Source organism: Pinus tabuliformis, chromosome 1_2, assembly GCF_031772625.1.
Source record: "Pinus tabuliformis cultivar Carrire ecotype Pingquan chromosome 1_2, CPIR1, whole genome shotgun sequence".
NCBI lineage: Eukaryota > Viridiplantae > Streptophyta > Pinopsida > Pinales > Pinaceae > Pinus > Pinus tabuliformis.
Genome location: NC_142298.1, coordinates 792,004,589 through 792,031,473, shown reverse-complemented (window position 1 = coordinate 792,031,473; position 26,885 = coordinate 792,004,589). Strand labels below are relative to the sequence as shown.

General features: G+C 38.7%; 1 protein-coding gene across 6 annotated transcripts in view; it reads right to left on the bottom strand.

The window, feature by feature from the left end:
* LOC149208279 (uncharacterized) overlaps positions 1-26,885 on the bottom strand; it is a 146,683-nt gene that overhangs the window by 98,000 nt on the left and 21,798 nt on the right. For 5 of the 6 annotated variants that reach the window (XM_089395981.1, XM_089395980.1, XM_089395978.1 and 2 more), the window contains exon 2: positions 9,224-9,393. The exons of the other annotated variant lie outside the window; for it this stretch is intronic. The gene's annotated coding sequence lies outside the window, so the exon portion shown is untranslated. The remainder of the gene's footprint in view (positions 1-9,223; positions 9,394-26,885) is intronic. 6 annotated transcript variants of the gene reach the window in all.

Here is a 26,885-nt window from a genome sequence, read left to right as displayed (position 1 = left end):
TTTAGCTTTGGGTCCGCTATGATATCTTGGATGAGCAAGAAAAAGAATTTTGTAGGTTTAAGCACAGACGAGGAAGACTACTTTGCTGATAGCATGGCTAGTTGTGAGGCAGTTTGGTTGAGAAAGCTCTTTGGAGAGCTATAAGAGAAGGTCCTGGATAGAACAGTGATATATTGCAACAACAAGAGTGGGATTCGTTTGCCAGAGAATCTCGTATTTCATGACAAGTCCAAGCATATTGATATCAGCTACCACTACATTCGAGACATGGTACAGAGAGGAGTCGTAAGACTCCATCACATTTTGACAGACGAGCAGATAGCAGACATCCTCACCAAGGCTTTACTGAAATGGAAGTTCTTGGTCTTCAGAGGGCAGCTTGGACTGATGGATGGGACCCTCTCGGGTAAGGGAATTAGCTGATCGAGAACACTGAGTTATGTTCTTAACCCTTGTTTGAGCTCTCAGGGAGAGGAATTGAGCCTAAGATCTCCTGGGGTTGAGGGATCTCTGGACAATAGGATGGTTGTGATCCTTACCCTTTGTGGTAAGTAGTATCTCACCTATTGTCACCATAGGGTGTGTGTGATCCTTGTCATTTATGACAAGTTGGGTATCTCCCCCTATCATGATTGACAAAGTATACCCTAGTATGCATCCTACCCACAAGCAAGGCTTGTTGGGATTGCCTCCCCATCTAGCCAATGGGTTGAGATGACTTGAGATGGTGTGATCCTTGCATAGCAAGTGGTATCTCGCTCAAGTATAGAGGATGCAGGTGTTCTACCACTTGACTCTTGAGGGTCAACGTGGGAAGATCAGCAGACATTGGGATGGTTGTGATCACTACCCTATATGGCAAGTTTGGTCTTGCCTGTTGACAAAATAACAAGATGGTTATGATCCTTGCTAGTAGATGGATCTCGCCCATTATCATTGGACGATAGGATGGATGTGGTCATTATCTTCTATGGCAAGTTTGGTCTCCCTTGTTGATCTAACAACAAGATGGATGTGATCCTTCCCTGGTTTATGGATCTCGGCAATTGTCATTGGATAGAGGGCAATAGCTTGAGCTCCCCTACGATGTCAAATTCCTCTTTTTTTAGATTCGAGAGTGTTCAACAGAGATGAGCAAAGATTAGTAGAGAAGAGCAGAGACGACAATTAATTGACGATGACAAGATATTGGAGATGAGACATATATATTGCAGTCGGAAATTTCTCCCTACATGAGAGGGAGTGTTAATTTTGGCAGCTCAGGGATAAATTCCCTTCATTGGACAATATTCCTCATTCAGAGAGACCCAAAATTGCCCCCGGAAGCACTCAATTTGGTTAAGAAAAAAATATTTTTTGATGTAAGAACCCACAATGGCACAAAAGTCAAGGTCGACCTAAGGGTCTAATTAGCCCTCCTCCAATGCCTATAAATACAAGTTAAGGCACACCTCATTTGGCATCATAATCACACATCAATTCTTCTCTCTCCACATCTGATTGGTTCGTACAGGTCTGAGGCAAACATCTTCTCTTCACACATGCGAGGGTTTTTGAGCAACTCTGAAATTTCAGCATTGACATTTTGTGCAAGAGAATGTGACCAGCATTGACCTTGATGTTTTCACATGATTTGACTTCGTCTTTTTTGGAGAAGTTTTGTTCAACTAGGCCACATAATTGGCACAAGAACCAAGGCATTCTTAGCACTTTGACCTGCATTGACCGCAGAAGATTGACTACATATCTCTCTCTCTGTTGACCAGCTTTGACTACTTTGTTTGGGACTATTTTGACCTCTTTTTGACCAACAAAGGAGGTCGAGTTTGCTAACCTTCGACCGAGCTTCATTGGAGGACTTCTGTTGATTTGTTGATTGGTTAGGGCACACTTTGGCTTCTGTTAACTTTGACAGAATTGCAAACTTTGACCATTGACCAAAATTGACTATTGGTTCAGCCTTTGAATATTTGTTGGATGGTTTCTTGGATAAGTCAAAGTTGTTGACCTTTGACTTCTTGATGATTGGACCTATGTACTCTCTGTTGAACAATTTATGACAATCTAATAAGAGGAAGAATTTGGAAGGGTCTTTGTTAAGATTGGCAACTAGGGCCAAACTCCATGTGGGTCATCTTATTAATGGCAGTTGATATTTTTCTTGGATCCCTCTCATCGAGAGGTGTAGGATTGATCTAAAGATCATCCAATTCCGATAAGTATTCATGGAGATATGAATTTATTTGTGTTATGGGACAATTCGTCAAGGTCGGCCAACAACCAAATAAACCCCACTTGTGCTCAACGTTTTAATATAAATAGAGGTGGCCTTCAAGTCATTTCAACACACTTGGATCTCTTCCTCTCTACTTGTCTTTGGGTTTTAGTAGGAGGAGAGATCCTAAGGGATAACGATGCCCTAATCTAGAGGGAGTGCTCTAGGCTCTATGCTGCCCTAATGAAGAAGCCCTAGACGCAGGAGGAAAGGGAGATATAGCACAGTGAAGGAGGCCTAACAACAAGCCCTAACGCTGCCCTATGGAGAAGCCCTAACGCTGCCCTATGAAGAAGTAATAATACGCAGCCATGGAAATGAAGGCAGAAACCCTAATCGCAGGTCTAAGGAGAAGAGATGTCCTAAACCTAGTTGGTATGTTGCCTAATGGAGATGGCACCTAAACGTTGTCCTAGAAGAAGTGCTCTCTACACATGGAATGCCCTTGGTGTCATGAAAGGAAAAGCCCTTATCCTATACGCAATCATGAAAGGAATACCATTGTTGTCATGGAAGGAATGCTCTCACATGTAAACGTTGAGATAAAGAAGCCACACCTTCAGTTATCCTTAATGCTGTTCTAAATAAGGATGCTTTATCTACCGTTTGGATTGAATCACAATCATGAATGATAGATCCAAGTCTTATGATGAATGTTGTAACATTATAGACAGCATAGTATATGACAGCGAGATGTATGGTGCAGCAATGGTGCAACAGTATGGACAACAAGAAGTATGGTGCAGCAATATGGACAACAAGAAGTATGGTGCAGCAGTGATAAGCAATGGGACAGCAAAGGCAACTTGGTGCAGTATGGTGCAGCATATGGTACAACAATGGGACAGCAATGGTCAATGGCATAGAGTGCACAACGGGACAGCAATGGTACAATGGTACAACATGGGACAACTAGTATTTAGTGCAGCAAATTCACGGTGCTGTTATGGTATGGCAAAGCACAACGGGACAGCCATGACATTGTGCAGTAGTGGCACAATGGTACAGCAACATGCAAGGGACAAAAAACTACAATTGCGACAGTTGTATGGTACATAGCAGCAAGTACACCAAGAATGCAATGGTACAGCAAGCATGCAAGGGACAGCAAACAAGCAATGTGAAGCGAACAAAGTTCCTTCTATAAATTAATTACTCCAGAAGACTTGGAATATGAAGTTATCCATTGAGGATATAAATATAATATTAAATATATGAATAAGAATGAATGAATGATTTACAATGAGAACGAGAGGCTTGCTTATATACCAGGCAAGTGTCTCTTCATGAAGAGTCATGTCTCATTTAGACATGCCTCTTCAACCTAATTACTAATTAACTAATAATTATTTATGCTTATTATCATTTACATTATTTTACATTATTTATATACATTTTATTCGTTACATTGCCTCCTTCCTCAAAAAGATTTGTCCTCAAAGCTTGTCGATGACAAAAGGCTTGATCTCTTTTTCGGCTTTGAACGTCTTTTTGTCTTGGAACAGTCATCTTTGTCGATACAAGCTTATACAATCTTCTTAGTGACAAACAGAATTGTCGCACTGAGAAGGGATCAAACCATCCCAGATTAATCTGCTATATAGTATTCTGATCACTGGAATTTTGTAACAACTTGTTAGCATAAGACTGGATTGAGGTTACATCACTATTATATGGAACATTAGTTTATTGTTTCTGGTCTGAATGGTACCGATACGTAGCATGGTTGATTGGTCTACTCTCATGATTCGGATGACGATATGGAGTTTTTAGATTTTCTTCTTCTTTTTTTAATTTATTATACCAAATGAAGCGAACAAAGTTCCTTCTATAAATTAATTACTCCAGAAGACTGGAATATGAAGTTATCCATTGAGGATATAAATATAATATTAAATATATGAATAAGAATGAATGAATGATTTACAATGAGAATGAGAGGCTTGTTTATATACCAGGCAAGTGTCTCTTCATGAAGAGTCGTGTCTCATTTAGACAAGCCTCTTCAACCTAATTACTAATTAACTAATAATTATTTATGCTTATTATCATTTACATTATTTTACATTATTTATATACATTTTATTCGTTACACAATGGGGCAACTAACATGGACAACATGGTTCAATCATGACACATGGGACAGCAGTACAGCATTAGGTGCAGCAGCCATAAGGTCCAGCACTGTGATGATGGGTGCAGCATGGTGAGGTGCAACATGATCACAAGATGCAGCACGATGATAGGTGAAGGAGTCACCTTGGAGAATCAGTTGAAGCAGCATGTCTTCAACTGATCTCATGTATCATCTTCTTAGAGATGATCTATGCTCTCATCTAGATAAGTCAAAGTGTTGACTTCAGTTGTAAATGTACTATCTCTCTCTGCTGAACTATTGAAGAACATATAAGAAGAATTGATCAAGGGTTTCCCCACATTGGGGTTTGTCCCTGGCTAGCGCCACATCTTGTGTCCTCTTGTCTTGGCTTGTCTTCTGCGATTTATATTTATGTTCTATCTGCAGTTTACTTTAATGCTGATGTGATTGCTAATCTGGAAAAGATATTGAGCTAACTGTGAAAATTGAAATAAATTGCTCTAGCATAGAACATACCTAAACTTAACAGTCTTCCCCCTCGAGGGGTTTTTCCCTGGTCTTTGACCAAATTTGATGTCTCTTGTCATTGCTTCTGATTGTATCTTATTGTGCATTGCATTTACTATTCTAGCTACAATTTGTTATTGATTACTGGAAGATTGAATTGATTGCTAATTGAAGTTAAGAATTGAGTTAAAGTGATTGTAACAGCATAGAATAGTGTAAAATTAACACACAATTGTTCCAGAACTTATGCTGCTCTGTTGTTCATTTTACAAGATTCCACTCATTCAGATTTTTAACCAACTACCAAGGAAATCATGCTCATAGAAGGTAATATATGATGAAATTCAATAACTTGTACAGAAAATACTAAAATGCACGTATTGACAGAAATTATATGAGAATGAAAAGGTCTCAAATCCAAGGAAAAATAGGTCCACGATAGCATAAGCTAAGTTGAGTTTGCATAAGCAATTATTAACAACTTGAGAAGCCATCCACAGCACTAACTGTTATATTTGTACATATTTTACTTCATCAAGACTAGTAGTTAAACTCCACAAGAGTCAAAACCATAAGCACTAGGTCACTATTAAATGTTTAGAAGCCTAGCCTTAGGAAAGTCTGATACCAGCTTTATGACATACCTAGTCCCCAATCACAATTTATCTGGTGGGAGTATTTTAGCCTATAAAATGACAGATTGCATTTTTAGCACAAATTATTCCATCAGTTTACAACAACCTACCATGAACAGAGTTGGAAATTGGCACTCATACCAGCAATCCAGGGATGTTTTGGTTATTACAGTCAATACACCATTCAATACTGTGGAAATTTAGATGAGCACTGAGACATAATCAACGATTCACCTCCCAACCATTGACAGGCTGCCATTACAGTCGTCACCCCCTAGCTCATGAAGACTTGTCCCAATGACCAGACCTCCAGGGATTCCAGAGAATATACTCCAATCTCCACCTTTTATTATAGGTCGATACAAGGATTCCAGAGGTAAACTTCCTCCACCTACGAGTTATTAAGGGTCTCCAGAGGCATGATCCTCCACCCTTAGGTTGACTGCAGCAGTGACTCCACTCTACACAGGTAATCTAGAGTTTAATGAAGTCTGAGTACTCATCAAGGAAGGCTAATTTAAGGGCAGCCAAAGGCCTCCACCCATTAGCCCATGAGGGGTTCCAAAGGTAAGGGCTCCACCCTCATTCAGTTCTGGGCCTACTAATCCACTGATCATAAGTTAACCAATCTTATCCCAGCAAGTAGTACACGGATTAGAAGATGTAGTCACTCTAACAATCACTTCCATAGATACAAAAAGAAACTCAGTCAATCTGCCTTATTTGAAATCAATGCAAATAGTAATAGCCTAGTATACCAGCTACTACAATGAATAGTTTATACAGTTATCTGGCTTCTACAGTTCTGTATACCAATGATGCCTCCAAAAGGAAACAAAACAATGCAATAATAACAGAATTGGGTGCACAAAACTGACTTATGGTTTCACCGGTAGCATCCTAAATCAAGAATTTCTACAAGTGCCCCATTCCTAGCCCCAAACTGGTATTCCCCAACAGGACCACCTGCACATGGCAAACCGGTGTTGCCCCAACTAACAACCTGTTGAGTTCATTATGCCCACACACCTACCGACACAGAGGTCGCAATCACTCCCTTGTTTAGGAAACAAGTCTGCTGGCAACTTACAGACAGCGATTATAGGATTAAAGATGAAAAGAAGGGTTTAGGGCATTGCAGCCCTGGTAAGCCTATTTTTCACCTCTTATAGGAAGAAAAACAATGTTGTAATAATAACAGATTGAACACACCTGAAGTCAAGGCAACTTAACAGCATAAATTGATATCATAAGTTATAAAATGGCCCTCTGTCAAGCCAATTCCACACATATCTTGCCTATTCGATGCACACTAAGACTGATATCTTCAATAGTGCAAACAGAGAATTAAGTTGTTGGGCACAGATTACAGGTGAAGCATAGTGACTAACCTTCAGCGCTAAGCCTGTTGAGGTGAAGTTGGTTCACCCTTCTCTCTTTGTGTCACAGCACGTCTAATTCCGCTGCCAATGCACCCTTTCTCCTGCACTCCTCATTTCAATCCTTCTCCTCCCCTTTCTATAGTTTGGTTTCGGTTTCCCATTAGTTAGGGTTCCCTGCAAGTAGTTAGAGTCTTGCCTCACCTGCCTTTTTGAAATGTGTTTATAATGACCTTTATAGGTATTTGCATCAAAACATTGACGCTACTCACACACATATATATTTGTGAATATATTTTCATAGGTGTATGTGCCATATATTGATGTTACTCACATATGTATGCGAAATGACTGGGGTCATTACAATAGGCTTCTCCTTACACACTCTCCTAGCAAGAACTCTTTCTCACACAAACTCGAGCTCAACAACTATGATATAATGATGTGCCTTTGCCCTCCTTTTAAGCCTTTTGACTCATGCTATAACTGGCAAGTTAATTTTTAGAACTCAGACTTGTGATTGATTTATTAACTGAGGCAAACTAACTATTCTAAATCAACCTTGCCTCAATTAGACACTGAGGCTCTCACTCATCTTTTTCCAAATATAAACTCGCACTTGGAGAACAAAAAAACTAAGCCTCCAATTTCTTCGCATGAGTTAACTGCTCCATGAAATCATCCTCGAACTCGTGCATGCTAAAGAAGGACTGAACGAAGTCTTTCTTGACCAAGGCACAAGTCAGAAGACCGTTCTCGCTACTATTTTCAACAAAATAGGCCCTTTAAGAAAGTCGCTTGATCCCATTGGCAATAAGAAGTGTTTGGCACTAATTTCAAACATCAACCACCATATTAAAAAATCCAAAACATTTTCCCCTTTTTTGTTTATTTGAAATCTGAACTGAATCTTTGAATATCTTTCTATTAGTTTTCATAATCAAGTCTAGTCATTTGGCATATATAAAATCGTATCCAAGAATTGTTTTATTTGATCACGATTTAGAATTCTTTCAAATTCATAGACATAAAATCTAAATTGTGATTTATTCTAAGTTTGTGCTTCAACTATTTATAATTTACAATATGGAATTTCATCTTGGATACTAAAAGTCAGATATATAAGTTCACATTTTGAACTTAATCTCAAATCAACTCCATAGGTTGAACAAGTGGTTTTCACCACTTTGTTCAAATCTAGAAATCGTCCTTACTAACACCATAAAAACCAGATTTGAATTGGGATCCATATAATTGTTAATTAGTTTATTTAAAAGTTGGATCTAGATGATGTATGCTTGGTTTATAAAATGCTAAAATTGACTTGTATGAAACATCACATCTTTAAATGTCGAATCCTTTACTTCCAAATCTATATCTTATGTTTGATTTTGTTCTTTTAATTCATAAAGTAAATATTTGTATCTCAATTATCATTTGGATTTACTTTTTAAAATCTTAAGCTCTCATATTCATCATATAACAAAGGAAAACACCCCTTGCCTCCACTAAGGTCATAGTGGTACTTCTAAAGGCTACCTCAAGGTTCATCAGTGAATTAGGACTCTTTCCACCTGAGGGTGAGTTGAAGAGATAGCACCTATAACTACATAATTTTTATTATTTTTTGTAACTTTGTAGTTTTAATACCTATGTTTCCCCATTTTCTTAATTTTTGAACTTGCTGTTTTGAAAGGTGTACATTTTTCAGAAAATTTTGGTGTACACCTATTTCATTCAACAAAGAACAGAATCCACTCCGTCATGACTCATCATGCTTTCCATCTTTAATAGCAATCTGACTTCTCTTAATATAATAGTTTGTGAGATTAATTATATTCATGTAGTTAAATTTAGATTGACAATTTACAAACTTGTGATGAAGAACCACAAATGGTACGGAATGAATGAAGTATCCAAAACTAAAAATACTATTTATTTAATATCTATTTTAACCCATTAAGAGGTGTCATAGTGTGTCCGCAGCAATACACAAAACCTAGAGTTTTACGATAGAAATTTTTTATTGCAAAATTATAAGGAAAAAAATTCTTCTCCTGCATAATAAAAATGGCATATTGTTGTCCCTAAATTTTCAACCCAGATTACAGTTAATTTCCTCCCCTCCTTGACTGTTACAATGTACTTAGAATGGTTTGCAAAAACTAACACTTTCTCCCATAGAAAAATATACATTACCATGTCTCTAAGGATTTGTAATCCAGCTGGTTTTATTGTGTGGTGCCTTTAGCATTTGCAAGTTACTGCCTTTTGAATATCGATAAGCATATATAAATGAAAATTAGTAGAATATGTTAAGAAAACGCACCAAACTAGAGAGCTGTTTTAAAATGCAGTTTAGTCCAAAAACAATCTGTAGCCCTCAAACATTGTATTGTCAGCAGAAATGACCATCTTGTTGCTACCATTTGCCAATTACAAAAGCACAGCCCAAGAATTGTGCTCAACTCCAAGCTAATTTCATTTGATGGCAGACATCTGATGCACAAACAAACACACTCCACATGAAGTTTCGAACATTGACATAAATTTAAAGAATAGTGGAAACAAAGATGTATCAGAGGTATCACTGAAAACAACACAAATAATTTTGATAGGAAGAACAAAATATTCAGTGATTTTTTTCCTGAAATCCAGTCTTTACCAAATTTGAACACAAATACCAAGTGACCACTGTTCTTATATTCTATTTTATTAGGGATATCAATTTGTATTGTTAAGCTTTTATTTTTATAGAATAAATATTACAAAATGAGCTAGATTACTAAATGAGGAAAGCATAGATAAGCACATAACCAAGCTCAATGGAATATACGATAACACAATAGATATTACCAATGATAACTGTCAGACCAGGCAGTAACTCCTCAACACAAATCAATTCATATTATTCCTTCAGGTTGGTCTTTATTATATACATGAGGGAGACTGTTCACTTCTCCTTAATTTTCATTTTCATCCTTTTACTTAAATTTTTAACATTACCATGAAATGACTCCGGATGTTTGAGAGTGGTTCTGGCCTCATTGGATTTCATATGGAGAAAGTAGAATTTTAGATTTCATTCAAAATCCAACAGACTTATCGGTTTTTCAAGATTTCAGGATTGGGGGATTGCAATGTTTCCATTGAATTTTGTCATGTATTAGGGTATGTAACTCGTATTTAATGAAGAGCACCAATCCCTCTATGTACCTTGGTGTTAGTGACATTGGTTGTCGAACTCCTCCGAGATTCGCTCCCAAACCGGAAGCTTCCGAAAATGTCGCTCCCGCTCCCAAGTAACACTGAGCCAGATGATGTTGACAACTCTAGCAGTAGCCAGTAGTACTGGTCACAGACTTTTGTTGTAGAGGCCATTTCTAGCCTCCTTGGTTACGTGTTTTTGTTTTGATCTCTATATCATCATCGTGTATGTATTGGACAGTGCACTGGGTGCCATTTTAATATAATGGATATATTCATGAGCCTACTTTGATCATATGTTGTCTTCTATCTATATTCTAATGCTGTGTGTTTGGAAACATGAATGAAAATCTTTAAAATTATGCTTTTACAAAAAATAAATATTTAATGTATTTTTTACAACTACCGAGTCATTGAAATCGAGCCAGCCGAGTCGATACCGAGTTGGAGTCGGAGTCGAAGTCGACCCTCAGCAGAGTCGAAGTCCGAGTCGGAGTTTTAAAACATTGCTCATGACAAGTGAGTGGTCAGATGCTTTTCTTACCTCAAGCTTGCCATCAAACATATGAATGGAGTGACCTTGCTAGCGGATGTGGACCAAGGACAGCGACTTTCTCTTGAGCTGTGGGAGATATAGAACATGATGCAGAAGAAAGTCTGGAAGACCAGGCAGTTTAAGCCTGATTGTGCCAAGCCCTAATGGCTTGATTTTTGATTGGTCTGCAAAGTATATTGCTCCATCAACATTGTCATTAAATTCTTCAAAAAAATCTTTTCTATGAGTCATGTGGCAGGTTGCTCCTGAATCAAGAAACCAATCATTTTTCCAAGAAGCAAGTGAAGCATTAAATAAATCTTCATTTACTCCAATATTACATTGTGCCACAACATAGTGAGCCGATTCAGGTGTTACCTTTGTTTGTATCATCAGTTTTACCTTTCTGTTGGTTTCTTTGCTGCTCAATTTTGTCCCATGGTAACTTGCATGTAGAGGCATCATGTGATCCATTTCTTTTGCAGCGTATGCAATGCAAATCTGCCTTTTCTCCTTGAGAGTGTCTACCCCCTTGCCTCTGAAATATCTTCCTCTTCCTCTTCGACCACCTCTTCCTCTTGAAGAATCTTGAGCAAGATGCTTTTCTTTATGAGCAAGGCACACAGCCTCTTCAGAAGATTCAGGGGTTGTCTTCTTTCCAAAAGCTTTCTCTCTTTCAGCAAATTTTTTCACAAGAGAGTCAAAGGTAATGTCTTTAAGATTTCCATTTACTTGCAATGACTCAAGATAATTGGAGTAAGTAGGATAAATTGCCTTGAGAAAAGCGATAAGAGGAATATCCAAATATATTTTAGTGGCTTGGATATCATGCATTGTAGACTTTACTTCAGATGCAAAAGCAAGAGGATCATTATTTTGCAGTTCAAGAGTGAAGAGTTTAATCATGAGTTGAACAACTTCAAGTGCAGAAAGTGAGTCATAGAGTTCTTTCAGCTTTTGTAAGGCTTCGAAAGCAGTTGAAAATGGCATAATATGGCAACTCACCTCTTCACTTACAGATGCTGCGATTAATGCATAGGCTTTGTTGTTCTTGTTTTCCCAAATGGCAAGCTTTTTGTCTGATGTAGGTTGTTATGGCTATTTGTCTTCGTCTCCAATGCACAATCCTTTCCACAACTCATTGAAAATGAGGGTGTGTTTTATCATCCGGGACCGCTCAGGATAATTCTCCTTGCCAGTGAGAACTATTCCCGCAATGGATATGATTGAATGCATTCTGTAACAAAAACTTTTGCTGCAAAACTTTTACTCTTAATAGGAAAAAATATAATTCTGATATGACTGGACAGCAACCTCAAATCGACAGCAAATGTCAATACCCAAGACTGTAAATGCATTCAACACTTCATGCCACAGTGCTTTGACCCACGACTTCGTTTTTTAAAAAAACTCTATTCAACACATGGCATTTAACGATTTTTATATGCCAAAAAAAACTTCAATACATATACAAGTGGGGCAGCATATGGTGATACCAGCGGCCTACTCATATCTATAACATTACATGATAATTATTTTCACAGATCCTCAATGTAACATTACTATGTAAGAAGACCATAGTATTGCTATCATATTATTGGCAAATTTGTCATATAAACCAAACCAATAGACAAACCTAAAAATCTCTCATGGCATCGGTTCGACTCCATCAGAACATTTTATAAAATCGCTCATAGATTTTCTAATACGAGCTTCTGAAATTATGAGTACTTGGCCAAGAATATATTAGCATCCAGCGGCTGAACAAAACTGTCCAGGGGTCATTGAATGAGATTTTCACCAGAATATATTAGCATCCAGTAGCATCATCGGTTATGGGGATGCGAACCAGGATTGCGCGCGCTGCCTTGTCTGCTGGTAGTTACTCGAACCATCAACGCAGCAGTGTTTCATTGCTCCTCCACATAGCTACTCAAACCATCAACGCAGCAACATTTCACTGCTCCTCCGCATAGCTACTCGGACCATTAACGCAACAACGTTTCACTGCTCCTCCGCATAGCTACTCGGACCATCAACGCAGCAGCGTTTCACTGCTCCTCCGCATAGCTACTCGGACCATCAACACAGCAGCGTTTCACTGCTCCTCCGCATAGCTACTCGAACCATCAACGCAGCAGTGTTTCACTGCTCCTCCGTATAGCTACTCGGACAATCAATGCAGCAGCGTTTCACTGCTCCTCCGCATAGCTACAAAACTGTCGGCCTCGAGGCATTCAATGCAGCGATTCAGAAATGGCATAGAATTAATTATGGCAGACAGAGCGCAGAATGGCACAGAATCAATTATGGCAGACAGACTCCACAGAGGGATAGACTACAAGACAATGGCAGAAGGGAGTTACAACTAATTTCGGGAGTTGGCTCTAATACCATGTCAGACCAAGCAGTAACTCCTCAACATAAATCAATTCATATTATTCCTTCAGGTTGGTCTTTATTATATACATCGGGGAGACTGTTCACTTCATCTCCCGATGATTGTTCATATCTCTTATTATTTATTTACATTGATTTTATTTATTCACCCAATCCTGATGATTAGGTGTCAACAATAATTGTTGTATTATTACAATGAATTTTACGGTTTACCTCCTTATATATCATTGCTCAGCAAGCAAGTCATTTCCACTTATGAATATGGGATAGAGCACCTTACACAAAACTTAGATATTAACAAATCCTAAAGTCATAAAGTAACTTTATTACATAGTAAGCCTTATATCTTGACACCCCTCTTAAGGTCTACAGTAATGAAAGAAAAACATATTGACTGAAGGCAAACACATACTGAATGAACATAAAAACTACAGAAATAATCAGAACCAAACATTATTCATCAACTTCTTCTTTGGAAAACAATTACTGGACCAGGTAGAGCTCCATAAAGCTGCTTTGTGAGCCTCATAAAGGTGTAGCTCCCAAGTTCAATTCTTGAGTTCCTGAATCCCACCTGCATGAACTTACAAATTACAAATCTCTCATATTAAATTTCCAGACTGCAATCCACATGCACGTCTCATAACCTCATTGTAAGAAAGATATCCACAAGGATATCTCAAAACTCTAATGAGGAACAATTCCCTAGAACCAAAAACTCCTAAACTATCAGGGCAACCATCCATGTTGCGCTGTATCTACACTAGATTCCTTCATGTCTTCAAATTACGGGCCACTTAAAATCTGTAAAATGCCCTTTCTTCAGAAAGTTCACACCACTGTCAATATCGATGGATCTTTAACAATGGCTACACTCACTACATGCAGTTTGTCTCTGACCTTGCCCTTGAGACCATTATTAGCTTGAAATATACAATTCCAACCCATGCAACCCATTTTCTTACAACTTTTGGATAGGTTGTCATTGATGTCAAAAGAGAGTTGTCACTGATGTCCAGAGTGTGAACACTGTCATCAGTATCCGACATTGAATGAGGATTATGGTCTAGTGGACCAGGTTATCTTTCATAATGGTATGATGGTTGGATTTCTCTTGTTGAGTGCTTTCCATCCATATGTGGTTCGTCACATAACTCCTCACTGTTGAGGAGATATGTCCTCCTAAATATGAAGCCCTGAAGTTTGGTCAAGGTGCCCCAAAATGAAAGGTTAATACAGTAGTATGATTTGGTTCAAAATTTGGAATAAGAATTCATGATAATAAATATTGCTTATGTTGGACCTTGTGTAAAGATTATGGGTCCTGGAAGTTGTTAAAAGAGCCTCCCTCTCAAACAAGCCGGCCCTTAAAAGGTAGGATTTCTATTTTTGAAAATGATTTTAACGTGGATGCTCAGGTCAACCTCATTAAGGGTTATCGAGTAGCAGGTGGCAAAGAAGCAGCACAGTAGATTTCCAGAGAGTTCCTAGTTCCAAAAGAGTCAGAAGAGGAGACCGAAATTATTCTCTAGGAGGTTGCACAAGCGCTGCGCAGAGCCTCAAGATAGGCAATTCGATTTGGCTGAAGGGAAGGTCGTTTTAGTTTCCAGAGGCTAGGAGGATTTTCCAGAGTGTCGAAGAGACATTTTCCCAATCAGCAGCAGGCAGGATGGCTTGATTAGCATCAATTTCAGGCCAAGTGTGTGAGGGTCTGCACAGAGGGTTTGGACATCTTGCTTTTCATAGGTCAGACTGAGTCGGGATTGCTTGGAGCGATGGTAAAATTACCTCAGATATTTTTGTCAGTATTTCTCTTAGATAGAATCGCCAATTTGGCAACATTTTATTGTACTCAAATTTTTGTTGTTGCATAATAATAAAAACTCTCATTGTTGCAACGGTTTTACAACATTGGGTTATTCCAGGGACTTTTGTCCAAAAATAACAGTGTCAATTTTTATGTGCATGTGCTAGCATTTCTCAGTTTCCAATATTTTTTTTATTTCCACAGCGTTTATTTCATTTTGTGAAGAAATTGTAGTGTGATTAATTTGATATTAATCAGAAAATTAATAAACTGAATAATCAGTTAGGAGAATTATTTCCAATTGTTGCATTTTAAGGAATTTTCACATGTTATCAGAGCATATTTGATGGACACAAAGCTCAGAGGCGGAGATAGAAAATCTCGTTGTTCAAAGTGAGCAGCAAGCCCAAATTTTTTGGTGCTACACAGTGCCTAGCCAGGCAATGTGGATTGTTGGACAGAGGGTTTGATTTTCAGTTGCAGGGTGGCAGAAAATTCGTTTTGTCCAGAATAGCGATTCCAACGGGCAGAGGAAGCAGCAACTCAGTATTTTTGCAAAGCAATCTCTTATTTGGGCGCAAAATGGTTTTGCAGCAAGTTTTGCTAAAGTAGAATCAGTGTCGAGTGGAAGAGAAAATGCACAGACAGAGGGATTTTCTCTCAGTGGATTTCTAGCTTCAGAAATCCAACAATTTCTAGTTGCAAAAAGCAGATTTTCTCACTCCAGAAGGGAGTGAGAAAAGCAGAGCAAGCAGTTGAGTAGGAGAAAGAGGGAAATTTCCATTACAAGTTTTGCAGAAATGGCCACCGCTAGGCTTACAGATCAAGACAGGTTGAAGGGAGCTTCCAACTATATCAACTGGAAGTCAAGAATGTCCTTAATATTAGATGAGCATGGCCTGAAAGTCTATGCAGAAAACGTTGAGGCAGAACCTACCGATGCAAATCAGTTGAAAGAATTCAAGAAAGAGATGACCAAGGCAAAGCGGATGATCTTGGATGGAGTCTGACACCATATAGTCTCACACATAACGACCAAGAATATGGCGGATGCTCTCTCAAGGATATATCAAAATCCTTTTGAGCAACAAAAGATGTTCTTGGAAGAGAAGTTGAGGAACGCTAAGGATGCAGAAGGGTGAAGGCATTGATCCCTTTCTCACCAGAATTCAGGATAACTAGGATGAGCTTGCAACCATAGGGGAAGCACCTCAAGATACAAAGCTTGTGTGTTTGGCCTTGAACAGTGTCCCTGAGGAATGGGAAATATTCATCCAAGGCATTTTGGGACAAGATACATTACCAAGGTGGGAGAGGATGTGGTCAAACCTGCAACAGGAAGAGATGAGGTGAACTCCAGTGAAGGTCAAAATCAGCGGCAGTAGCAACAAGGGATCGAAAGGTGTGAAGGAGGAAGATAATGTGGCCTTTGCATCAAAAGGGAAAACAAAAGATCTCAGTCTAGGGCAAGGCTTGCAAGGAGAGAAGAAGAAGAAAAAGGATCTATCTAAGATCAAGTGCTTCAGGTGTGGCGAGTTTGGCGACTACAGTACTCAGTATACTCAAAGGAAGAAGAACAAGCAGGAGAAGCAGGATCAAGCGGCAGCATCCGCAGAGATAAACAAGTTGTCCTCCAATTTGAAGGAATATTTCACCATGTTTGCAGCTATACCTCTAGGAGTGAGGTGGGGCGATATGGAGCTTTAGTCCTAGAGTTGTGCAAAGATTTGGGTAGGGTCCAGTGACACGGGCATTGGATGGTGTTTGCATCGAATGGTGTTTCCTCATGGATCATTACCCTCGCTACAGGGGCCCACAGATTCAGTAGCACAAGAATCAGTGTCAGTTGGTGCAATTAGTTCCAGAGTGACAGTTGTAGACAAGTTGCAATAAGATGCTAAGGGCCGTAGAGCAGGAGGCTCAGTAGCAGAGTCAACAACAATGCAGATTCCCCAGTGAACAGTCCAAAGGCTAGTAGCAATCAGATGCTCAATAGACAGTTGCAGCATAAAGACAAAATTGATTCAGTATTTTGGATGCTTCTAAGTTGCAGTAGTTGCAGTAGCAGCAGCAACAGTGAGAGGGATGTTAGTTGCGTTGCAGTGCAGATGCAAAGTTGGCAGCAGTACAAGATGTACAGTGCAGTGTCAGTAGCAGCACAGATGTAGCAGTTTGGTTCAGCTACAATCAGTAGCAGCGCAAATGTAGCAGTTTGGTTCAGCTACAATCAATAGCAGATAAATCAAAGTTAGAGCAGTGGTTGGTGGGCAGTGGCGGGCAGCTACAGTTGTCAGTCATCAACAGCGTGGTTGGAAGATGTTACAGAGACAAGAGTTTGGAGAGAACACCTTCCTCGCTAAGAGGGAGTGATAATTTTTGTAGCATCGGATGGTGTTCTATTCTCAAGACTTTGTGGAGAGGCTAAAACAAATGAGTTCTCCAAAACTCAAAAAACATTTCTGGAAATTCCACCTAGAGTTGGCTCAATTAAATTAATTGACCATAATTTAAAAATTCCTAAGTCTAACTTAGGAAAATTTGTTAATTAATAGTGATTAATTAAGAAAAGTGAGAATTCTCTAGAAACTCACACGAATTGACTTGTAGATGATCTCATCCATCGATTAAGTTTTAATCTTGGTCGTTGGAGTCCTAACTAGAGATTATAAGAAGAGGTCGATGGCTAGATGGAGAACACACTAGTGCAAATACTCCGCAATCAAGGCAATTCGATTTTGCAGTAGCAGGTGATTCAGCAGCAAGATTGAACCAAAGATCAAGTAGCAAGTGGCAGAGGGGCAACACAGTAGATTTCCGGAGGAGTTTCCAGTTCTAGAAGAGTCAAAAGAGGAGGCCAAAATCATTCTCCAAGAGGTTGCATAGGGACTGCGCAGAGCCTCAATATGGGCAGTTCGATTTGGCTGAAGGGAAGGTTGTTTTAGTTTCCAAAGGCCAGGAAGATTTTCCAAAGTGCCGGAGAGACATTTTCCTAGTCAGCAGAAGGCAAGACGGCTTGATTAGCATCAGTTTCGGGCTTAGCGTGTGAGGGTCTGCACAGAGGTGACATAGGGCTTGCACAGAGGGTTTAGACGACTTGCTTTTCAAAGGTCAAACTGAGTCGGAATTGCTTGAAGCGAGGGTAAAATTCCCTCAGATATTTTTGCCAATATCTCGCAGATAGAATCACCAGTTTGGCGACATTTTATTGTATTCGAAACTTTTGCCGCTACATAATAATAAAAACCCTCACTGCTGCACCAGTTTTCCCACATTGGGTTTTTCCAAGGACATTCATCCAAAAATAATGGTGTCAGATTGTATGTGTGTGTGCTAGCATTTCTCAGTTTTCAGCATTTTTTTATTTCCGCAGCGTTTATTTTATTATGTGAAGAAATTGCAGTGTGATTAATTCAATATTAATCATAAAATTAATAAACTAAATAATCGGTGAGGAGAATTATTTCCAGTTGCTGCATTTTAAGGAATTTTCAAATAATCTTCACATTTGGCTATGACCAACATCATTTGTACTTTTATAGTGTATTTTTATGTTTGGTTAAGGTTGATCTAGTAAACTCAATGTAGGCCCATAACCCCTCCCTAGGGACAGCACCTTACCTCTTTAACTGTATATAAATAAACAATGCTTATTTTTATTTTCATATATTGTGATCATTAGCCTAAGGGAACCATAAAGTATTGCACTCTCTTCTTCTTAGATTAATCTATCTTGTGCCTGGGCTATTTCTCTCTCTAGTGCACTTATTCTTTCTCTCTCTAGAGCTGCACCTTTCTTGGCTGCCCTAGTGTTGCCTATCTCTTTCTTCATTGCATTTGGGCCAGGGGGGGCAGGTTGGTTTGTTCCATTCAATTCTCTTGCTAACACTTGTGAATCTAAACATGTTATCTGAGTGGGTGTGAACCTCACCCATTCAGTTCAGCAGCTGATTTTAAAGGCCAGCATAACTTTCCAGCGTTTTCAAAACCCTCTTTTACACCCAGTGCACTCTCCCCTTTTGCAGCAGATTCGCTTTCTGAAAGTTGCTGGGTTTTCCTAGGGTTTAAAACCCTCTTTTACAGCTAACACAACCTTATCTTTTGCTGCAGAGCTGTTTTCCACAGCTGCTGATTTGTTTACCAGAAGTTTTTGGGTTTTCCTCCGGTTTAAAACCCTCTTTTACAGCCAGCACACTCTCCTATTTTGCTACAGATTTGTTTTCCAGAGTTGTTGGTACCTCTCATTTCTTGGGTCTATCAATGTGATTTTTGTAACTTTATAAGGCCGCTTGTTTTGCTTTTTCAACATAGTATATTTAAAATGACGTATTGCCTAATTGATTGGGGCAAATTATCAGTTTGAGTATGCTAAATGATTGCCTTTGTTCAAAGCAAGGATTTATGGATGTATCAGACAAAACATCTTCCTCCAGACAATGACGACAGCTATGATCTCATATGTCTAAAAAGGAAAGAATCCCTCGAGCTAATAAACCAAGATATCAGGCCAAATCACATTCATCATACCAAGGTCAATAAAATTGTGAAGGAAATCTAGGATACCTTCGAGAATCTTTTTGGAACTGTGAATACTACTCAAATCAATAGACTTTAAACCTAAGTAACTTGACACGTGGTTTCGGGATTCGTCGGATACGGAGATTCAAGTGTCGGATTTGGACACGTTGACCCCCTGGAACAGGACACGTTCGGATACATTATATATATTATATATATATTAAAAATTAGATATTTCTTACACAAATTCTCATTAATGATACAAATTCATTGGTTTCGAACATAGATCTTCATCTAGATGTAAGTTTTACTGTTTACAAAGTAAGTTAGTAACATTATAACATGCATAGTACATACAAAATTCAAATACATGTCACATATGATAAATCAATGAATCATAAATTCTAAATTCATAAATGATAAATCATAATACATATTCAATTCATCAATGATCCAATAGGAGAAAGACAAGATAGTAAGATAAAGACACTGACAGCTGTAGTTTTCTCATTAAGTCATCAAAATCAAAATGTGTTACATAGGTAGTGCAATGCCAATGGCAAATAGAAATAGAAAATACAAAACAACTACAAGTATACAAGCCTCAAGGCAGTAGGTAGCCCATGACTCATGAGTCATCAATCCTCATAGTCATCATCAAAATCAACATCAGGGTCATCATCATCATGGTCACCACTGCTCTCCTCTGCATCCTCCTCCTCCCCTGTATCCAAAGTCGTCTCAGCATCTGTTGGTGTGGAGGATGACCCCTCTGTAGTATCACCATCATCAAATCTAACCGGCTCTAGCACTGGATCATTGAGATCCATGTTGGCCAATGCCAACTCAACACTGTTGTCCAAACCCATATCATCAGGAAAGACATTCCACATCTTTGTCTTTCCCTTCAACCACTCTTCCCTCTGCCTGTAAATAAGACGAAGGTTGGTGTGCACATACACCATTGTCTCTACCTTGAACTGCTCAAGCTTGCTCTTCTTAACACTATACAAATTCCCATATGTGCTCAAATTCCTCTCGCAACAAGAGGATGAAGTCACCTGAGAGAGGAACCTCATGGCTTACTATTGTAGAGGAGGGCTTGTTGCCCCATGATTTGCCCACCAAGAATAGGGCTTCTTAGCCCCCCTATCTCTAATCACATCATATCCTGCAAATCGAGCAGTGCCAATGGAAAACTCTGCAAAGGTATCCTCCACCTCATCAAGCAATGCTCTATCCTGAAAAACCCGCCAGAATGCATCTTTCCTCCCCTGTGAGATTTCACCATCCATGTGAGAAGGGAATTTGCGAGAAGGTCCACCATTCGGCTACTCATGGCTATAGTATTTTGGGTTCAATAAGTGAGCCAAACAATGAAAAGGTGTGCAATTCTTGTCCCATCCACTGACAAGAATATCCTGTATAGTACCACATAAGGCTTCTGGTGATGTCTCATACTCAGGGCACTCACTCTGTAGAATAATGCTCCTCACAAACTCAATCATGGAATCCCATCCCTCATAAACCTCTCCTAGGATGGGTTTGTCTGTATCTGCAAATCGAAGCAAAGAAATGATAGGGTCCATGATCTGAATAATTAGATCTACCCTCTCCCACCAAGCATCATCTAGCACTGTGTCCTTCACTCTTTTAGAGGCTACTTGATTTGTCTTTCTCCAAAAAGACCAAAACTCTGAAATAACCATGGCCCCAAGAGTGGTCTTGACCTCCCTCAACCTCTTCAACATGATGAATGAAGAGGCAAACCGTGTATCCGCAATCTTCAACAATGATAGATTGTTGTACTCCTTGTAGATAGTGAGGGCATTTGTATGATTTTGTACAAAGTTACGGATATGCCATGCATCCTCAATAATGTTACCAATCCAAAGCACATCAGAAGCAATGAATTTCAGTGTCAAGTTCAATGAATGGACAATGCAAGGTGTCCAAAACACTTGTGGATATTTAGCTTCCACAATCATGCCAGCAGCCTTGCAAATAGGTACATTATCTATAATGATTTGCACACAAGAATCAACACCTACATCTTCAATAACTTTAATAAACAACTCACCTTATATTGTGCATCCTTGTATTCTCCAAGTGTATCCACTGCTTTCAAGAAAACTGGACCATTCAAGGAAGACACCATGAAGTTGATGAGTGGGTGTCGTGCTGGATCTGTCCATCCATCAAAAACAATGCTAACCCCCGATGTTGGCCATGATGCTTTAATAGGCTCGAGCATTTTTTGCACCTCTTTTTTTGCCTTCGTCGACAATGTGGTTCTAAGCTTCTTTGAACCAGGAGGCACATACCATGATGGAGCCTCGTGAGTTAGAGCTCGACACATCTCAATAAATAGAGGTGAGCATGCAACATTGAAGGATATGAAGTTTTGATAGAAAAAAGGCAATGGTGAGATCAAGTTCTTCCCGTTTCTCTTTTTGAAAAATCTTATCCATTGGACCAAGTGAGATTTTCTTTCTTTTTGCTGCTTGTCCCCCACTGGAACTCTCAAATGGAAATTTGTTGTTGTCTTTCCTCAAAAATGGAAGGGGGTCATCATTCTTGGTTTTCTTTTTTTTTCTTTTTTTTTTCTTTTTTTTTGCAGCGATATTTGCCATACCAACAGTAAACTCTTTTTCCATTTCTTTCATCTTTTGTAAAAGAACTTGTGTACAAGCTCCAACTCCACAACCTAGTAAAGCCAACAAATAGCCTTTCACACGAAAATATGTGTTTGTGAAAGTACTGTGGCAAAAGTTGCATCTCCAATTCACAATGCCTCCTCCCTTCACCTTGTTGCTTGGCCCATCCTCGCTTGTGACATATTTCCACAAGGGATATTTCTCAATGTTACCTTTAAGAGCAAGTCTTCCCTCAACATTACTTGTAGCAGACTCTAATGAAATTGGGGGAGGAGAGGCATCTCCAATGGGGACATTCTTCCTCTTCCTTTGCCCCCTACCCGCTGCCCTTGATTGAGCCATGAATACTGTAAAAAATAAACAAAACATGCACAAATTGGTATAAGAAATGCATATACAAACTGTTGTAATACAAATGCAAAAAATAGAGAGGAAATGCACTTACCTATTGCTTGAATCTCCTTGAAAACGCTCCAAACCCTTGGCTCATTGCTCCAAACTCCTCACAGCAAACCCACAGCTCAACTATTGCAAAAGAAATGACAGCAAATGATGAAAAGAGTCATTTTCGCCCTTTATTGGTCGCGCGGGTCCCAGAATTCTAGATTCGTGTCCGAATTTCGGGACACGATGTGTCCGATCAGGACACGATCCAGATTCGATCGTGTCACGAAATCCAGACACGATTTAGGTCAAACCGTATCGGATTCGACAGATTCGGACACGTGGCCCTCTAAGAGCGAATTTGGTTTCATAGCTTTAAACTAAGTTTCCCAATCTCAAGATGGGTGACTCTAAAAGTGCTAAGTATATTAGGAAGTTTTAGAACTTGAAGCATTACATCATTTCATCAGGAGGAAAGACAAAAACAGATTTGAAATATATAATTATTGTTATGAATAATCTATCTTCAACACTCAAAACCTTTGTAACTATGTACTATAGTATCCCACTATTTGTGAAGGGATGCACAACTCCTCGTGAGGAGGCTTTTGTTAATCTTATGTGACGTCAAATCACATTGAAGAATATGGGAGAATCACACTTAAAGATCAAGCCCATCCAAAGACTACCTCAAACTTTGCTAAGCATAAGCGCAAGCAAGTTAAGGGCAAATGGATAACTCAAAATCGCCATTCAAGGAGTTGAGGCTAGATGCAAGTCCCAGGCACTTAGTGCAAAACATCGTTGAACCAAAAAAGTTAAAAGTTAAAACAATAAAAAAAAAGGCTCTAAAAGGCCCTTTATAGTCCAAAATAACATGATAGTATGACACAACAGTCTACAATACTACAGCTACAGCCTACAAGTGCTAATTGTCAATGTCATCAATGATCAATCATCATCCTCATCCTCATTTAAAGAATGAGTAGCAACCAAGTCTACAATGGGATTATGGCTGATTCCCCTAGCCCTGAAGCTACTATTGGTGCTTCTAGTATATCTGCCTCTACAACCTGTGAAAGTGGGTCCATGTCTAACCAAGAAATGTCTGCATTGTAAAATTTTAGTGTTTGACTTTTCACAACCCATTCTGATGTTGGATCAAAGTCATCCAAGACAATGATGTTTGATTCAGGGATTTTATTCAGCAATTGGTTGCACCTCAATTTAAGGTTGTACTAAACAAAAACCATGCCATTCAACCGCTTTTGCTCCAAATAGTTTCTCTTATTAGTTTATATATGCTTAAACACACTCCAATTCCACTCACGCCCTAAAGCACTACATGTCTAGCTCAATATTCGAATTGCAAATTTTTGCAATTAATTGCATTCACCACCAAATTGTTGCCACCAATAGGCTGCAAAAAGGGTGGAAGGAAAAAAAGTATTAGCAAATGAATTTGCAAGTTGAAACTTGGACTCAACAATTGCAAATTGAAATGAGTAATATAAGAATTTGTAAATTTTGGCAGTTCTTACCTAGAGGATTCTTTGCTCTCACTGAAATTCAAGAGCTTGTTAGGAATGTGATCTTGAGTCTTGGAATTTGGGACCATGCGCTCAATGAATTTATATAATCCCCCTCATACCTCCCCATCAGTCTCAAAATTTGTAGTGTAATCGTACCTTCAAAATTCAAAAACAAAAACATATTCATCAAGTCAACAAAAGTTAAAAGTTAAAACTTATAAGCAATGAACATTGAAATCCAAAATTACATACCTTGGATTTAAGTAGTAGCCAGCTACATGTAAAGGTCTATGGAGTTGTTTGTTCCATCTTTCATCAATGATTCTCCATAGAGGAATGTACTTATGTCTTTTATCCCCATATGTTACCTTTATTTGTTCCTTGGCCTGATCCATGGCCTCATAAACAAAACCCATGGCAAGTTTATCACTATCCACCATCCGCAAAACTCTGACAAGAGGCTCACTAAATAGCACAATCTCCTCTACCTTTGACCAAAATCTTTTGTCAAATACTTGGTCAACCATTTGTTTCCCTTCAGCGTTTTTGCTCCACTGAGATGCATTCCATTCATCACATGAAAACATCTTCCTCAAGTTCGATTTTTGTTGAACAAGGGATTGCAACGAAAGAAAGTTGGTTGCAAATCGTGTAATGGTTGATCGAACAAGCTCTTTACCCCCTGTGTTCTTTCCCATAAGATTCAAACCCCATGAGTGATAGTAGATGTACTTGGTTATGGATTTTGCATCATCCACACACTTCTTCACCCACTCAATTTTTGCCAATATCCCCAAGCATGAGGTCCAAACAATGGGATGCACATGGAGACCACCAAATGGTGAGGTGTTTTTCCTCCAACATCTTTCTCGTTGCAACATAGTTAGAGGCATTATCTGTGATCACTTGTACAACATTTTCAACCCCTACTTCCATAACTAATTCATCCAAAAGACGAAATAGCAATTATGCATCCTTCACCTAATCAGACACATCAATAGATTTGAAAAACATAGTACCTTTTAAACAAGCAATTAAGAAATTTAATATGGTGCGATATCTACCATCAGTCCATCCATCAGACATAATTGTGCATCCTGTTTTGGTCCATGATTGCTTGAACTCTGTACGGTACTCTTCTATTCTTTAGACCTCATTTTGTAAAAGTGGCCCCTTAGTATCTTGAAAGCTAGGGCCTTTGAAGCCTACTCCACATGAAATTATAGCATCAATCTTGAGTTGATAATATGCAGAATTAGTAACATCAAAAGGCATGTTTGCATCATACCACCATCTAGCAATGCATTCATATGAAACCTCCTTCTCTATCTTCTTCCATTTAGCATCAAAGGTTGGTTGAGAACCAAGGGTGGTGCGGAGTACAAAAAATGAATCAATCTCTTTACAGATTGTTGTCTTCTTCAAGTTAAAAGCACTTGAACTAGGGCTAGAACTACCCTCTTCAACTCTAACAAGGAAACTAGAGAAAACTTGAAAACTGGGCATGTATTCTTCAAAATCAGGGTCACTAAGCATACCATCATCCTTTTGACTTTCGCTTATATCTTTTTTAATTCTCTTGTTTTCCCCTTTTTCTTCATTGTAGGCTTCAATTAGACTTTCCATCTCTACTTTAAGATCATCATAAACATTTTCACAAGGTTTTATTTGCCCTCTCCAATCTGCTAGGTGTTTTTTAATTCTATGGATCCCCCACCCTTAACTTTCTTGCCACAATAGTTGTAGACTTTTGTCTCTTGTTCATTTAAATGGCAGTGAACCCAAGCCGTATCATTCTTGTTTTTTGGGGCCATGACAACTTCTACAGTAAAAAATGAAAATTTGCATAGAAAACCCTAGGGTTTTTAGAATTCTATGGCAATTTTTTTTAGAGAAAAATAAAAAAGGAATAGAAGCCACAAAATACCTGGAGAAGATCTGTAAATTTTGAAAAGAAAAGAAGCTCCCACAAATCAGAAAATAAACTCTTCAATCAGCTCCAAAATCTCCCTCACAAATTTGCCAACGAAATCCCTCAAAATAACCTTGCAAATTTCAACAATTGTTGAGAAAAAATAGAAGAAAATAGTGGCCAAAAAAATTACAAATTTGTATTTTGCCTAAAAGCACGGGGGTTTTAAATTTTTTAGAGACAAAAGAACAGATTTTTGGAGAAAAATAGAACAATAATGGATGGCAAAAAATACCTTGATTTTCCCTCTAAATTTTCTAAAGAAAATCAGCTCCAAAATCCTCCCAAATCAGCTTTGTAGCAACCCCTACAAATCTGCATAAAAACACTAGGGTTTTTAATTTTTTTTGGAAAAAAGAACAATTTTTTGGAGAAAAATAGAACAATAATGGATGGCAAAAATTACCTTGATTTACCCTCTAAATTTTCTAGAGAAAATCAACTCCAAAATCCTCTCAAATCAACGATGTAGCAGCCCCCACAAAATAAAATAAAATAAAAAACTCTTCAACCAACTCCAAAAACCACTCAACAAAACCCAAAGATCTATGAGAAAACAAGAATCCTTTAAGTAGCTGAAAAATCTCCTTTAGTAATCAACCCATTAGTTCCCCAAGACTCCAATCTCCCTCATAACAACCCTGCAAAAAACTCTAAATTCTCTTCACCAAACTCAGCTCAAGAATTGCAAGATACTCGAATGAATAGTATGAGTGAAATAGAGGGGGTGGGTGTGTTTAAATAAGTTTAGGGGGGCCATATTACAATTAGATATTAGGAATTAAAAAAATAACATATATATATATATATATATATATATATTCTTTCCCTGGGTCGCGGGCAATGAGGACCGACGGAACCAGCCTATTCAGGTTCGAACCAGAAATGGCCCCAAACGAATCAAACCGGTCGGTTCTACCGATTCTGATAACAATGCTTAAAACTCACGAGGAAGTTGTCCCCAAGAATTTAGGCTCTTGTT